The 11214-nt window shown below is 44.5% G+C and overlaps 1 protein-coding gene across 1 annotated transcript in view; it reads left to right on the top strand.

The window, feature by feature from the left end:
* Positions 1 to 6683: 6683 nt before the first annotated feature.
* Positions 6684 to 11214, top strand: part of nrip1b (nuclear receptor interacting protein 1b) — a 41953-nt gene continuing 37422 nt past the window's right edge. Inside the window, exon 1 of the mRNA XM_034098671.1 lies at positions 6684 to 6967. The gene's annotated coding sequence lies outside the window, so the exon portion shown is untranslated. The remainder of the gene's footprint in view (positions 6968 to 11214) is intronic.

Below are 11214 nucleotides of genomic sequence, written 5' to 3'. Positions count from 1 at the left end.
GCCGTATTTTTTGTTCTCTGCTTGAATAAAGCTTTTTGTTTATCGACCATCTCTCTCCAGTCTTTTGCTTTGGGGTCCAAAATCCTATAGGCCGTAACAGAATTATCTGGCCAAAGCATGGACCCCGCAGAGACTGAGAGATTGAAGCAAGCTATTTCGACACAGGGAGCTCGTGTGGGGCAGCACGAACAAGCCCTACAAAGTATCATGGAATCCCTCCACAACCTTAATACCGGTTTCACTCAACTCAGCGGCCGCTTGGACCAGTCTTTCACCCAGCTCAACACTCTGACGGCTCCAGCTCCTGCGCCACCGCCTCCAGCTCCTGAGGGTTGTCCACCGGGTCGGCTGTTCGTTCCACCGCACGCCAGATCTTCAGTGCTCCAGTTGGGACATGATTCGAAGATAGCTTGCCATCCAGGAGCACTTCGGACTCTAGGCCTCATCCAACAACGCTTCTGGTGGCCCTCCATGTCCTCTGACGCCAAGAAGTATGTCGCCGCCTGCTCCATCTGCGCCCGCAGTAAGGCATCCCACCTCGCCCCTGCTGGTCTTCTCCGCCCTCTTCCCATTCCTCATCGGCCTTGGTCTCACATCGCCATGGACTTCGTGACGGGTCTTCCCCCATCGGAAGGAAATACAGTTATCCTGACGATTGTTGACCGCTTCTCCAAGGCCGTACACTTCGTTCCCCTACCTAAGTTACCTTCTGCTCTGGAGACTGCTACACTAATCACCCAGCATGTTTTTAGATTGCATGGCATTCCTCTGGACATTGTTTCTGACAGGGGTCCGCAATTTGCCTCTCGAGTCTGGAAGGCCTTTTGCCAGGCATTGGGGGCGTCGGCCAGTCTGTCATCAGGTTACCACCCGCAGACCAACGGCCAGACTGAGCGTGCGAATCAGGACCTGGAGGCAGCCCTTCGCTGTGTCTCTTCTCACCATCCAGTCTCCTGGGCCTCCCACCTGCCTTGGGTTGAATATGCCCACAACTCCCTGGTTTGCTCCGCCACAGGAATGTCTCCATTCATGGCTTCTGTTGGGTTCCAACCCCCTCTCTTCCCCGCCCAGGAGAGGGATGTGGCAGTCCCCTCAGTACAGGGGCATCTTCGGCGGGCCCGCAGAGTCTGGCATGAAGCTCGGGCAGCTCTCGTTCGCACTGCTGCTCGCAACCAGAGGCTTGCAGACCGCCATCGCACTCCAGCCCCGGACTACCAGCCCGGTCAGAAGGTCTGGCTGTCCTCCCGTGATCTGCCACTCCAGACTGACTCCCGCAAACTGGCACGCAGGTACATTGGCCCGTTTGTCATTGAACGGATTATTAACCCCGCTGTGGTTAGGCTCAAGCTGCCTGCTGCCTTGAATGTCCACCCATCATTTCATGTCTCACTTCTCAAACCAGTTTCCTCCAGTCCTCTGAGCCCTCCGGCCGAGCCCCCTCCTCCCCCCCGGAGTATTGACAATCATCCTGCTTTCACCGTCCAGCGGTTGTTGGATGTACGAAGGCGATGCCGGGGGTTCCAGTACTTGGTGGATTGGGAGGGGTACGGACTAGAGGAGCGTCAATGGGTCTCCCGCTCCCTGATTTTGGACCCTGCTCTCCTTAGGGACTTTTATGAGAGGTACCCGGACAGGCCTGGTAGGACGCCAGGAGGCGTCCGTTGAGGGGGGAGTACTGTTATGATTCTGTTTAGTTGTATTTTTGTTGTGTGCTTTTGTGTGCTATTTCCTGTCTCACCCCTCTCTTCTCTGTTTTCCTCTGCAGGGCTGGTGTGTGACAGGGAGTTGGCTGGCTCCTCCCAGTAGCAGACGAGGCACACCTGTTTCCACTCACCTCTTCACCTGTAGAGATAAAAGCCCGGTCCTCATGCCACTTCCCTGCCAGATAATTCCTCTGTGTTTCGACCCTCCGGTGTGTCTCGCTGCTCTCCTCGTTGTTTGGATTATTGTTTTGATTTTTGCCAGCCAACTTCCTGACTCCACTGCCGTATTTTTTGTTCTCTGCTTGAATAAAGCTTTTTGTTTATCGACCATCTCTCTCCAGTCTTTTGCTTTGGGGTCCAAAATCCTATAGGCCGTAACACATCAAATGAAATGGCTACTTGATTCAAATGTTGGCTTATTGGGGATGTGGCATTGCCAGTTTAAGCCTTGCCAACATGTGGTCTTACTTTGGAGCAGTATTTTCCCTTCTTACCCACAAGCTAGCATGACCTGGTTTGACATGGACCAGTAACTCACAATAGCTTTACAACTGATTCGCTAGAGCCTGTTAGAGATATTGAGAGGGTAAAGAGGGCTGGGGACAGATCCCTTTATTACTGACTTAAATTAAGACTTTCACTTAACCATGTCAACTACAATTCTAATTTGCATTGCAATTTACAGTTGTTGATTGTTTTTTAATTCAATTAAGTCAACACATCCGACTCATTCACCCTCTGTTTTACTTACTACAACTGTTAACTGTGTTAACAAGAAAAAGTCAGTGTTGTAAAACAACAAAGTCTGTTTCCTAATGACTTTTAAATACTTGTTAACTTCCCTTTTTATGATGCATCACACTTTCTCCTTTTTCTTCACGTCTCTTGGGATTGACCACAGCTGTATTCAGCCACAATGCAACCAGTCCGTTAACATGTGAGGCAGCTTTCTTTTCCTCACTGTTCAATCACACGCACAAATGAAATCCTGACAAAGTGTTTTTAAACAGGCCTCAGACTTCTGTGTTAGCGACAATCGACCTGTACACTCCAGGTCAAAGGACAGAGTTTACCGAACCACATTTCTGTGAAAAGCTTCAGGGGCAATGTCCAGCCTGTTCTGGTTGGGGGGGAAGGAATGAAAGGGAGGATATTGTATCTCCATTTATGTGGCTTTCTGGGTCAGAGTTCAAAGATGAAAGGTCACTCCAGTTCAGAGGTTACGAGGTCAGGTACCATCCAAAGTGCTGAGCCAGTCAGATAAGTTAAGGATGATGTTAACTGCCCTAACAAAAATAATGTCCTGAGCGGCCCTCGTGGTGCACTCACACAACAACAATAAACGAAGCAACATCAACTTTTTATGAATAGCACTTTGGCCAGGACTTTGATCAGACTTTTAACTGCTGTTGTACTCAAAATGCAAATTGTAGGTAACACCTTTTGTGAACAACAGCCTTGTAAAAGAAAACTATCCAATTTACCTGACTGACATGTTAAGTGCCGCCTCTGTTTATACTACTGACAATGAACTGAATTACTGTTTAAACACCTCGGCGGGGTTGCAGCAGGTTAGAAGGCTGGGTATCCAACTGGCTGTATACAAGTGGCCAATAACACAGCTTGATGTGATAGCAGAGCAGTGGGAGGGAGGAGCTACTCACCACCCACACACACACACACACACCACTACCCCCCATTCTAGATGTGAAAGGGAAACAGGGCCAGGGAGGGGTAGAAGTAGGTTATGTTGTTGTGTTCTTATTCATGGGAACGCTGATGTTCTCCAGGTCCTTTGAGACATTTTGTTCAAGGCCATGTGGAAAACAGCGCCTGCGGGCCTGTGGACCTGATAGCACAGATTAGCACAAGATGTCAGAAAATAAAGAAAGAAAAAGTACTTGGAAGCACAGTCATATGGGTTTAAACTACTCATGACGACTGAAAGCATGGAGTTATACTTCAAGTCATTTAACAATGGTGTATAGGCACATCTGCGGTATAAAGTACACCCTACTTCACACTTTGGTGTCACGCGTTGACACCAGAGGCCTGTACTACGAAGCTGGTTCAACCTAACTTGGATATGTTTGAGTTAGCCGGTTGGCCTAATCCAAAACATACGCGCTCTCGCTAAACTGTACTACGACGCTGGTTATCAAGTGGATCGCTCAAGCCAGCCGTGTCCTATCTAGTTAGGTGCGCGTTCACATGAAAGGGGTGGTATTTGGAGCATTCGACCAATCACAGACATGGAGAAGCGCACTGACAGCGCAGCGTCATACTTCCTGAAAGAAAAGTCAACTATAATATTAGACATATGAAGAAGTTAAACTTTAAACATCCATGACTTAAACACTTTATCCAGGATCAAAGCCACAGAGCTGCACCTGCAAGGTGAATACAGCTGGAACAGAAAAAGTGTTTGAATGCGTACATTAACAGGTTTATGATATTACTGCCCCGTCTAAGACACGATCTGACTTTCATTACATTTGACTCGAGTGTTTCGTCAACTTATGTGTTGCTTAAAATAATACTTCTGCATACAGTATGTGACACTGTGAGTGTTGCACGGCCAGATACGGCTCAGCTGACTCAGATAAGGAAATATATGATACATTATGATGTGATATGAATGATAATGGGACACATTGATGTCTGCACACACAGTGCCGCGGACTGTAGGCTACGTAATGTTACTCTGATCCGGTTACTTATGTTGTGGCAGATATTTAAGTAAGCTTTCTTAACGCTAATGTTATAGTCAGATTGCTCTGAAGATGGGAGGTGATATTCTATTAATGTTCACGTTCACACAGTCGGTGATTTTTGGTTAGGGTTAACTCCAGAGGGTTAAGGAAAAGGGTTAGGCAATTGTATTTTTTATATATATATTTTATATTGTTTGATTTATTGATTATATTCAAAGGAAAATTAATACTTGGTCCCCTGAATCTGGAATAATATACAATTTACAGCAAAGCCTAAAAATGTCAGGAACTTTTCATCTACAGATTGCTTTGGTCTGGCTTTACTCTTCACTGATTGGTTAAAGACACTTTAAACTAAGTGGCTATGGAAATCAGAAGGAGGGGCTCATTATCATATTAAAAAACGCGCGTTTTTTACGCGTCAAGAACGCGCGAAAAACGCGAAAAACGAGCGAATAGTGGCACTTTAGGCTTTCCATACACGGCTGGCTTGAGCGATCCACTTGATAACCCGCGTCGTAGTACCGTTTAGCGCAGGGGTGTCAAACTCAATTTCATCGTGGGCCACATTCACATAAAGGTTGCACTCAAAGGGCCGGTTGTAACTATATAAATATATAGTATATATATAAAATTATATTACATTATTGCCTCTGAATTGGATTATTATTAGAATTAGGGCTGCTCGATTATGGCAAAAATCATAATCTCGATTATTTGGGTCAATAATTGATATTACGATTATTAAAAAACGATTATACATTTACTTTGAAAACATCAATTTATTGAAAAAAGAGAATTTGAAAATACACAACCGGAAAAAATCTGCCACTTCCTCACAGAGCCCCTCTTCCAACACACACGAACGCGCACATGACCAATGAGGGCATGAGATAAATGTGTGCACAGATGGAAGGCTGACAGGCAGATAGGCCATCCAGTTACTTTAGCCGGGCCGGCTCAGATGATTGGTCGTGCTTTTTACAGTACTACGGCTTCCACAGATGACATTTTTTTATGGATTTATTGTCAAAGCATTTAAAATATTCATTGCTATCGGGATTTAACAAAAAGTGTATCTCGAGCCGGTTTCTCAAACTTATCTACCCCACCTTTAAGTATAATTCAACTAAAAAACCAATACTTTTTTTTTGAGATTATGTTGTTTTCATAATCGTTGCAAGCCAAAATCGTAATTGCGATTAAAATACGATTAATTGAGCAGCCCTAGGATAATAACTTAACTACGTCTGAAAGCAGAAGTCCAGGTCAAATAATTGCAAGTCTCTTCAGTGCGCATGTCACAAAACGAGATGCATTGTGGGACATGTAGTTTATGGGCAACCTGCTTCTGTAAAGCAGCATGTAAGCGTAAAATAAACGTATTATATTCTTTGCAAGCTCTTGCGGCAATGCGGGGCCACATAAAATGAAGTCGCGGGCCGGATTTGGCCCCCGGGCCTTGAGTTTGAGACCCCTGGTTTAGCGAGAGCGCGTATGTTTTGGATTAGGCCAACCGGCTAACTCAAACATATCCAGGTTAGGTTGAACCAGCTTCGTAGTACAGGCCTCTGGTAGAATCCCTAACATCATGTGGAGGCAGTTTGGATCAAATACAATGTAAAGTCATGTAATAATACTATTCAATAATCATGAAAAAGTTGAAAAATACAGTTGTACTTTTTAACAATTACATGAACATAAACAACAATTATTATGATCATTATGGTGATTATTATTATTATTATCATTGTTATTATTATAATTATTATAATTTATATTGTTGTTAATATTACTACCATTATTATTGTCATTATTATCATTAGTATTTTTATTATTATTATTTGCATTATCATTATTAATTGTGTTATTATTATAATTATTATTATTATTGTTATTATTGTTATTATTATTGTTATTATTATTATAATTATTGTTATTATTATTATATTATTGTTAATATTACAACAATTTGTATTGGTATTAGTATCATTATTATTGGTATCATTATTATTATTTTCATTATTATTATTATTACTGTTATTATTAGCCTATAAGTGTTATTATTATTATTTTCATTATTATTATAACTGTTGTTTTCACAAGTGTTATTAATATTATTGGTATTAGTATTATTAATATTATTATTATTATTGTTGTTATTATTAGTGTTATTATCATCCCGTTATGTTTGCAAATTGCAGCAGCTGAGTGGAGGCATGTTCCTTTAAGGGTGGTGTCAGCAGCGCTGGGCGGAGGAGGCGGAGGAGGAGTGAGGCGGTCTCTGCTCTGCTCTCAGCCCGGGGACTCCTAGAATAAACAGTTCCCACAGACTGCACGCTACACCTCCGCGAGAGCACAGGCGCAGCACAGACAAAAAACAACGAGGCATTTTTCGGACTTAAATTTTGATTTTCAAAGCCTGATTCGCCATTTCTTTTATTCCTACCAGAAGTGTCAAGACAGATGCGAGCGTTTTCATTGGATTTGCCTCCTCCTGTCGAATAATAGCGATGCGCCTCTCCGGCTGACTGTGGGTGGACACCGCAGGTAGGGGGTCTACGTGCCACACATAAACGCACTGTCATATCTGTACAATTATTATAAACAACGGGGGGGGGGGTGAAATATACACGCATACGGGACGCCATGTCGAGGATTATTCTAGATTCTAACATGTTTTGTCGAGTGTCGTAAGGCTCGCATATGGATACAGCGCTGAAAACGCTGCATAAACGCTGTAATAACAGCCACTGTCTGTGTTTCCTGGCTACCATATGACCGGTAAATTAGGCCCACTATAGAGGCATTTATCTGGGTCCAAATCTGATGCAATGAATACCAATTGTAGTGAATGTATCGTCATGTACGGAGCGTTCCAAAATGAAAGCGCCCTGTTAGTTCTCAGAGTGTATCTGAGGCTACTGTAGCGCTACTGTCACACTGAGCACATAATACCAGCCCATGGCTTATTATTACCGAACAATACACCAGGCCTGTCTGTCCATGTCAAAGGGCCGGAGTGTAACGTCACTTCAGTTAGTGTGCTCAATCACATTGGGTCAAAACAGTAGACAGCCTCATATTGTGGAGTAGTTTTAGCACCACCAATGGGAAGCACTCCACAGTTGCACTATTCTGTAAATTACATTTGACAGGTCCTGCTCCTTAAAAAAGTCCCAGAAGGGTTTTAAATTACCCCCAAGACCTTGGAAAGGACTTAGGTGTTGTTCTATGTTGAGCTTGAGATATAAATGGGTTTTCTGAGGTGTAAGAATGTAAATGTGTCCAGGGTAGGCCTCCATAGGATGGATACTTAATGTGGACCAGACCAAGCATTTGGCCTGTTAATGCATCATAAACCATGGTTTAGTTTATGAATCCCAATAACGGTCTTTTAGCTTAGCCTGAAACCACACAGTATCCACTTGTCTGGTAGCACTGGCCTTTAACCAAAAGGGTTTCAGTGCAGTGTGCAGCGCTCTGTCAGATCCCTGTGGCGTCATGTCCGATATGTTTTGATGCTTGGATGTTTTCAGTAAGTGCCAGGGAGGAATCTTTTTGAGTGGCCTTTGCGTAGGTGTGGCTTTTCTCAGATGTCCTATTGCTCCATTGGACTTTGGATGAGCGTGGACGCAAAAGGTCAGGGGCTGAGGCTCGCTGCGAGCTACAGGAACGAGGGCAGAGAACTCCAGTTCAAGTTCCAAAAGGGCAACTTCCAAAGCTTCCCAGCGGCAGCCTGTTTGGATGTCGTAATATGAGGATAGAAAACACAACACACAGAGTTCAGTTACTGTGCTACCTTTCACAGAAGCACGGTCTGTAACTAAGACGAGAAGTCATAGCAACATGGAGAGAAGTCAAACTTTTTAAAGCCTTCTAAATGCTGTCTGTGTCTGGAGGACTGCCTTTTAGCCTTTCTTTTGTTGAGCATTTAAGCTGCTTAATTATTTGACCTGAACTTACACACGATGTTCAAGGTAGTTCAGCGTGTCCTCGTTTGCCACAGATAACTAAAACCTGCACATTTATAGCCCAACTTTAAAGTTTATGTTGGAGCACAGTGCGCTGTAACTCAAAGGAGCCTCTGTTGACCGGGCCATCTGCCGCTGAGTGATGAGCACTAACCTGCAGCAGAACCAGACCTGGCGTGGAAACGGCCAAATGCAAATGATGTGGAGGCGTCTGACTCAGTCACAAGACTGAACTCTGCACTCGGCTCTTATCCAGGGACGGCCTTTAATGACGGCAAATCTTATCTGCCATCCAAACACTGCTGCTGTATGAAAGGGTCATGTTTTGACGAGTGTGTTTACGTGTGCTCGTCCACATGTGGAGGAGGTCGTTCATTACAGCATGACATCACATTGCACTGGAAACACTGAAACATTGACTTACATTAAATGTATTATGTCAACTATCAACGATTAGTTGAAAGCAATAATATGAAGTTGAACCTAATGTTTTTTATTTAAAATGAATATTATTGCTAACCTCATACAGTGTGTGAAATCTGTCAGCGTTACGGTCCATTCCCGTTTTAATCGATTGGAGGATTTCTCTACAGACACATGCCACAGCAGTACCTGCCCCGGCACTTTTCTTTACTATCAATCTCTTCTGTGCCAACTCAAAGCCCCCCTCCCTGTGTAAATGTGTCAGTCGCTATAGCTTGAGACACAGTGCAGACAACGCTTTTGGGTGGCATCCCACTTTTTCATAGCAGAGACTCGGGCAAAAAAACTAATGTGCAATCTACCAGAACAAGTGTCATGCATTTACTGCAGCGTTTTTGATTGATTGTAGACCTGGGAGCTGCCCAGCACTTGTGTTGTTGGCCACCGAAAACTGTTCAAGGGCATTTTGACAGTAGATGTTGAGGAATAGAAGCATTTCTCATCCACTTGCAGACTCTCAGCCCACTGAGGATCCAAACCAGAGACCTTTTGGCCACGAGCTCATTCCTCTAGTCTCTGTGTGCAGCATGCATTACGCCTAACCATTTGATCGTCTGCATTCAGCAGACTCTCTCTGCGACTAAACACTGCTGCTGCTCTTACTAACGGGATCACACACACAATATATACATGAACAGCAGATTAAGGCGTCATGCACAACAGTTTTCATACCACACATAAGGCTAGGTTGCATAACATCTGAAAATAAATGGTCTTGAAATGGATATGAAGAAGACGAGGCTAACGCGTCAAGGCTTGAGCGAAGTGTAAACAGAATGACAACAAAAGGATAACAAATGAACACAGACATTAAAACTACCAACGCAACACTATCCCGCCAACGGAGCCCCGTGCCCCCCCCCCCCTGACATTTAAAAAAAAAAGTATATATATATAGCACCAAATTGCAACTGAAGTAATCTATCTACGGTCACTTTTCACATTCAGATTTGACTCGGATAACGACTGACTTTCATTTGAAGTTGTGAGTTTAGTGTATAACAATAATCCGCAGCTCCTCTCTCTGCTCTAGCCCCCCAACCCCCCCCCAGCAGTACACCTAGGGGAAACACTGAACACTGTGTGGGCACTTTTCAAGTATTCCCACTGTTTGCTGCCTTTAAGAAAAGCTTTAGTAAGGGCTCTCGGTTCACTATCTCATTCAGAGACGATCACTCCTGTAGGTGCTTCCGTCATCATCGGGAGGCAACCAAAGTCAATGGGACTCTTTTTGATGACAAGGCAGGAACTGCTAAATGCGTCCTTACAGCCATCCCTCCTGGACGCGGGCTGGATTGACAAAATGTGAGGAGGAAAGATGGACGCCTCTTCACCCTCACCCCGACTCTTCACCCGTCACCTTGGCGCAATGACAGGCCCCTCAATTATCTCCGCCGATTGATCGCTGCTGATTGCAATTGCCGTGAATTATTTAGACTTTGCTGAAATTACGCACTAGAGGAGAGGTAAGAGGAAGATATCGCCGGTTCAATAAAGGACATGTACCCACATGAAGTATCGGCCTGTTTGGAAAACAACAGCTGTGTAAGCCTGACTGTCGCGATCAATGTGAGGAGCAGGGAGACTGCAACCTGTTCCTCGGGCGACCAGCTCAACAGCCTTCCTCTCGCACCCCGAGTAAAGACTTGTTCTTTATTAGGATCCCCATTGGAGCTAGCACGAGCGTGGCTGTTCTTCCTCGGGTCCTCACACACACTCAAACATGCAGACAACAAAGCTGAAAACAGCTCATCATGCAGTTCACAATTCAACATGAAGGGGAAACAAAAAGATCATCCTATTTTAACCATCATTAAGCCAAACTAAAATAATACAACTAATTGTACATACCCACAGACACAGTTCAATTATGCTTTTTGATACAGCGATAACAACTTTTGAAATGTAATTGGGAATTTTCCTGAATGATATTGACAGGCAATGAACTCCAGCTGACCGGCTCTGGATAGGACTCTTTTCTGTTTCATATTCGATCTAGTTTTGGGTAACTGGGATTAGGTGTGGAGGAAAAGACCTCCTGGCTGACGTGAGAGAATCTGACTCTGTTCCTGGTCACAGTGGAGGAGCCCGTCCTGTAGCAGAGCCGCGGCCCCCGGGCTGTGGAGGGGCCATACGAAGGGTTCTGTACCTTTGTGGGGAGCTAGGACGCTTCAGTCAGACAGAGGGGAAGGACTCTGCTTCGCCACAGGCAGGCCAGTGCCACAGAGTGGGCGTTCTGCAGAGGGAACGAGGACAGGCGCTCTGAGCTAGAAGTGATCATGTGATGAGCTTGTTTTATAACGCTTGTCTGTATGTTCAGCTGCAACAGTCAGAGTCTGT

Source organism: Pseudochaenichthys georgianus, chromosome 14 (assembly GCF_902827115.2).
Source record: "Pseudochaenichthys georgianus chromosome 14, fPseGeo1.2, whole genome shotgun sequence".
Taxonomy (NCBI): Eukaryota; Metazoa; Chordata; class Actinopteri; order Perciformes; family Channichthyidae; genus Pseudochaenichthys; species Pseudochaenichthys georgianus.
Note: the sequence above shows the minus strand (reverse complement) of the source record. Positions and strands in the feature narration are given on the sequence as shown.